Below are 6,159 nucleotides of genomic sequence, written 5' to 3' on the forward strand. Positions count from 1 at the left end.
TTAACTTGGCACCATAAAGACATTAAAGATAATACTGTCCTAAAATTTTGGTGATAATAAACATGAAATGACTATGAAACACTAGCATTATCTTCAATTTGCCACAGGAGATGGAGGGCCATTTACTCAGAACTACGGTTACAAGCTGTCTGCCAATTCAAGCTATTGTATTGTAACATCTACACACCTTCCCCATACATTTTTTTTCACTTAGATTGAAATCTTGTGATCCTTTGAAATTCCTTTTCTCCTTTCCATTACTTGACTTGTTCATCTTCCTGAGTAGCCACCTGGCATTACACATGGACTGCACACATACATTTAACTTGGATTTCTTCTTCCTTTTGCACAATCATTGCTCTTGTTTGAAATCAAATAATTTTCATCTAAACCTCTCTGTTTCCTCCAAATATTTCCTTACACCTAACCTTTTCTTATCTGGTTTTCTATTTATGTACCTCTTGTTTGCTTCATATTCAAATTCCTGAACTGTCTTTCTTTCAAATAAAAAAAGCAGATTTGCTAGTCTTGGGCTTTGTTTCCCTTAATGGTAGATAATTCTCTTACCTGCTTTGTGCCATCTGTTGCTGCCTATTTGCAAGCAAAATTAAAGTAGCACTGGCTGTATCATCATGGACAGATCACTGGAGACAGCTGCTCAGTGAGCAGCAGTGGTCAGAGAAGTAAATGAGGTGTGAGCCTTCAAAAGGGGGGAGCAGAGAATAACATTGCCTTGGTTTCTGGAGATGCTGAGCATGTATTGCTCCCACTGAACTTTGACAGAATGAGCAGGGCTTTTCCATCTCTGCAAACCAGCAGCTGATAGAGCACCCTTCTATGGAGTCCAGCTGTGCCCAGCCCTTCCTGCGTGCCCAAGAACAGAGGGGACCCAGGCATCCGCAGGAGGTAAGAAACTCTCCACTCCAAGTCTCTGTGTGTGGGCGATTTCCAAGAGCTGCTTCAGGTGATTGTTTTGAAAACAGGCACTTTCATAAGCAAAAGAGTGACAGAGAAATGTCCATAGCAGGTTAAGGAAAAAGCTATTGTTCCCACAGAGACAAAGTGGATGCCTCACCCAAGAGAGAGGAACCTGGGGCTGGCGTACACCATCCCTCTGGATAAATCTCATCTCTGAACTGAAGTCTCTCAGTGTCATAACAGCTGTTATAATACTTGTCATAACACTTTTCCCATAGTGGGACTGTACATATTCCAGCTTCCTAGAAACATTTTTTCAGCCACACATACCTCAGTCATCTTCCAGGTTCAGATCTCACGTACCTCAGCTCTTCTGTCCTCCTGCCCGCAGTCTGGAAGCTATTCCCTAAAACCAAATTTCAACAACTGCTGTCAGCACATGTCAAGACACACTAACTGAAAATGGGACAAACCTCTCTTAAGGTTTAATTCATCTGGCTGGCATGTGTCAAGGGAAGCATGTCATGTTTACACATGGCTTTTTGTTATAAAGTATTACCTGTCATGTGATATGGTCGTAAGTTACCTCCTAGTCTAAAAAGAGCCTGAAGTGAGGTAAAATAATTCCAAAAAAGCGTAATGATAATATTCCCACAAGCGAAAGGAGCAAGAATCTATCTGGTCTTAAAAACTTACCATTTTCGTATTTGTCACTGCCTACTAGAAACAGATATTCCGTTGTTTAAGGTAACAAGAGTGATAAAAAATACAGGACATATTCGTACCACGTAGTGTTGTCCCTGAAAGCCTGCAAACTGGTTTGCTTAACTTTGCTTTGTTGTGTGGTGTTTTTTTTTTGCCTTTTTTTCTTCTTCATAGGAAAGGCAATAATTTCAAAATTACAAACAGTGGAATAATCTAAATATAATTAGCAATTTAGGCCCTGTTACATCAACTCATTTTTCAGGTTTCTTATTTAAATGGTTGGGAGCAAGCAGATACCAGATACCTTGAATAAAGGACTCTGGTAGCTATGGTTGGGAAGTATTGCCTCAGATGTCCATCCACAATATATCTCAAACAAAAATACCTTCTTAAACTTCCGTGTAGACCATTAAAACGTTTTCTGTAGGAATGATGGAGTACATCACCACTGACTGCTGGGTTCCTTCCTAGAGTGGTGGTCAGGGAGGGCCAACAGAAGTGCACAGAGATGATAGTGAAGCCAAGCCAGGGGTGAGAAGGTCGAGTGCCTTGTGATTTGAATTATCAGTTAATTACTGCCCACTTGTGGCAAAATGGTAGGGGCCTGGTTGGGCTGTGAGGTAAAAAAATGCAGGCAGGCAGCAGATACCAGCTGTGACTTTATGAGGTCTCTAAGATTTGATGGTGAGATGATGGCATCCCTCCTCTTCTGTCAAGGTAGATGTCATCACCAGAGCACTGAGAGAGGTGGCTAGCTGGAAGACACCATGCTATGTAAAACATGCTTCTGCTGCAAAGCTTGAAATGGTGAAATACTTTTTGCAGCACCAGCACATAGCAACTTAAACACACCCCTGCAAATTAAAATGGTTCATAGCAGAGTCCCTACAAAAAAAGTTATTGTGAAAATCCTGCTATGCAGCTGTATTTTTATCCCTTATTTACAATGTAAACCTGAATACAGAACCTAAGTGAGATCTAAGTATGCTAATGAATAATCTACAAACAAATATTGTTTAAGAAATAGTGGGTCCATATTTCTTACAGCCAGCACATAGAGGTGAATGTATATGAAAAATCTCTCCCCTTGTATATGACTAAACCTAAAGCAATTTTAGCAGCCTAACATTAGGCTAGTCCTTTGAGATAGTGGTCCTAGCTTCTCCCTGCAAATCAGGAATCTGATAGCTTTAAGAGTTAGGCTTGTGAAATATTAAAATAATTAAAATAAAATAGCACCTGAAATGTTTAATTGTTTATAAAATGAGCAGCAATCACAGACTGATTTGTTGTTTTAAGGCCTGCTTCATGGAATTCTGGTGTTCTCAGCAGCGTACATCAAGGACCTTTCAGTTTAGAGGCTTGCAAATCTAGAGACTGGGAAAATTCAAGGGCAAGGGCAAGATCAGTGAGGGGAGGGGTACAGTATTATATCATTCCTCTGAAATATTACATCTGTTATGTGTAGCTGTACTCAGCAAGGGCAGCTTTGCTGGAATAGTTACTGCGCCTTTCATTCTCAAATGGGGATTTCAGTGCACTTTACAAGCAATGAGTTAGACCCTGCTATTTTCCTCCTCATTTTGCAATAGGGAAACTAAGGAACAAAACAATTAGATAGCTTATTTTCAAAGGTGTTGAGCACACCTGCTGCAGCTAGAGTTAATGGGACCTTTTCAAATTAGACTGTAAATTGTATGTCTGAAGTCATAACCTCCTGCTGTACTGGCAACAGGAACAGAAGCCAGAGCTCTTGTACCATAATTTTTGCTTTAGCCAGCAGTTTTCACCCTTGTAATGACAGATCTTTTTATTTTGCTGGAAAAATTGAAACATTTGGCTTGTGACACCATGTTAATAAATGATTCGGGCCCTCTTTGATCTCATGCCTATCTCCCCTTTGGCAGGAAAAGCGAAACATTCTTCACAACAGTACTTCCATGAGATGAGCCTGTAGAGTACACATTTATTAGGGACAGTCCCTAAAATCGTTAGCCAGATAACATTACATTGTGCCCCCATTATATTTGCCTCATCTACTTTTTTGTCTCGTCTGTAATTAACAGCTAAGCCAAGTGTGTTTTCTTCAACTCAATTCACAGTAAAACAGGTCTTTAAAAACCTACAGAGGAAATATGCAAGGTATTCATGCATTGCAGTGAAAGATGTACTGCAAATTAATTAGAAGATGATTTTACAGCTGTGGGGCCAGCTCTAGTCCCTACTATTGATATGGGGTCCTGCTTCTGAGAAGTTTTACTGGAAAAAGAGAGGATTTGCAGTCTCTGTGGCATGAACTAACCATGCAGAACTTCTATTGATTTTGATGTGCGTGAACAGCAAGAAAGAGCTAGCTGCAGGAGTGTAAAACAAAAGTAAGTCATAAAGGACTGATGTTTAGGGAACATATAAATTAGTTAAAGAACTCTAAGTCAAAATAATGATGAAAAATAATGGAATAAAATATCAGATAGTCAATATTCTGTAGGAATTGCTGCAGCGGGAGCATTCGCATGAGCTAGCATTTTATAATAACACAAGCTTGAATATTTGAAAATAATGAGCCATAATAATTGATCCCAGCTGTAATGAAAACAACACTTAGTATTTCTATTCCAGTCCTCTTTGGCACTGGTCTTGATTTGGGAGTGACAAAAAGAAGCTTTAGCACTAACAGAAAGTGCTGAACAACTGATGAACAACTGATGATCCATAGGCAATGCAATATCCATGGCATCAATATTTGGATTTGGTCTGATCTGTGCTTTTGTGATCATTGTTGTTGAGATCATTGGGTCCACATTCGTTGTTCAGTCTCAGTCCCTGAGACTGAAACTTGAGGACTAGAATCTGGACTTGAGGATGAAATGGATCCCAGTGGGAGAGGGGAAGATTCCAGTCCTTGCCAATGAGAAATGTTATTGCCAGACTTCAGCTGGAAGAGAACCAGAATGACGATGCCAGACTGAGGAAGATGCAGAGCCACAACAAATCTTCAGTGGAATATTTCTGATCTGCTTCAGAAAAGTTAAGGACTAGCACAGAATTCACAGGACTGAACTGCTATGTGAATGAAAATCTCCCCAGTTTTATTTAAGAAATAAAATATCAATTGTTCTTTCTTTTCTGGAATAATCTGACTTTTCAGGTATACATGACAGAAATGCTACCAATTAGAGTGCAGATTTTTTGCACATTTTTTTCTACCTAGTACTAACTGAAAAAAATGAAAAGTTGGCTTTGGCAAGTAATAAGGACACTGAAGGAAAACTGGCTATAGAAAATTAACACAAGATGAGTGATCTGGAATCAATTTAGTCTAAACAAAATGAAATAATAAACAAAGGTAAATTTGTAATGGAGATTCTTTAGTTCAAAAGAGGAGACTGATAAAAGAAGATATAAACTGTTAAGCTGGATGGATGAGAAACTTTGGGATTTGAATAGACGGGGCATGTGGAATTTTAATTGGTTATATATATATGTTTAAAAGCTATCCAGAACTTGAATCTTGAGCAAGGCAAACAGTAGGGAATTGTTCCTTACTTGCATAAATTAAAAGGATATCAACAGGAACAGAAAGAATAAACCTATAACAAACAAAACAAAACAAAAAGAAAAAACAGAATGCTGCTCAGTAAAGAAAGCTAATTAATGGAAAATGGGAAACAGGGATATACAGTGAGTTTCCCAAAGGCCAGGTGACTTAGAGACACATTAAAGGACACTAAACACAAAGAACAAATGAAGAAAAGCAAATGCAGTCCCTCAAACACTGTTCTTACACAAAGTATTTCTCATAGATGTATGGAAGTGATTAAAATATTTGAGTATGTATTAGTAAAGCTTTATCTAGAATTCTGCACGCAGCTCTAGTTCCTAGCACAAACCAGTTCCACAGCAGGTAAACAACGATGAATATGGTGGGATGACCTTCTGAGAAAAGGCTAAGAAAGCTGAACTTGCCAACAGCTGGGTGAGGATCCAAGCCGCAAACTTTAAAAAATAATAAAAATAATAATAAAAAAAGGGGGACAAAACTAGTCAAAGTAATAAATAGTGCCCATAAATAAATTTACACTGGAAATGTGGAGACGGTTTCTAGTTGCAAGCAGAAAAGCTGAGACCAGCTTTCCTGCAGAAGTACTGAGGCATGAAATGTGGTGTTTATGACAGTGATTATATCACTTCTAATATCAAAAAGTCAAAATCATACAATGAGAAGATGAAGAAGTGTCCTCTAGCTTTTCTGTTCCTGACATCCTTGGTGTTCCTGATACTGTATAATTTTCCTGTGATTCTGCTTTGCACCTACCCTTATCATTTATTTACCATGGGACAAACTGAGAAAAAGACATGTCATTTTACTATACTGCATAACTAGCCTAGGAATAGATTTCTTCGATGCAGTAAGGCCAAGAACTTCTCAAGGGTCAGAAAAATAGACATTTATGAAGATAATGAGCACAGTCAGTGCTGCAGTAGAGAAACAGGGGAGGAGGAAACAAAATGTTAAAAAAAAAAAAAAAAAAAAGT

General features: G+C 38.6%; 1 long non-coding RNA gene across 1 annotated transcript; it reads right to left on the reverse strand.

Moving 5' to 3' along the window:
- Positions 1–573: 573 nt before the first annotated feature.
- LOC118163409 lies at positions 574–1,685 on the reverse strand. Its single transcript, XR_004749033.1, has 3 exons — positions 1,615–1,685; positions 1,249–1,324; positions 574–700 (listed from the first exon to the last, which is right to left on the reverse strand). It is a non-coding gene; the product is annotated as an uncharacterized LOC118163409 (long non-coding RNA).
- Between the last annotated feature and the right edge of the window lie 4,474 nt (positions 1,686–6,159).

This window comes from Oxyura jamaicensis, chromosome 3, assembly GCF_011077185.1.
Source record: "Oxyura jamaicensis isolate SHBP4307 breed ruddy duck chromosome 3, BPBGC_Ojam_1.0, whole genome shotgun sequence".
Taxonomy (NCBI): domain Eukaryota; kingdom Metazoa; phylum Chordata; class Aves; order Anseriformes; family Anatidae; genus Oxyura; species Oxyura jamaicensis.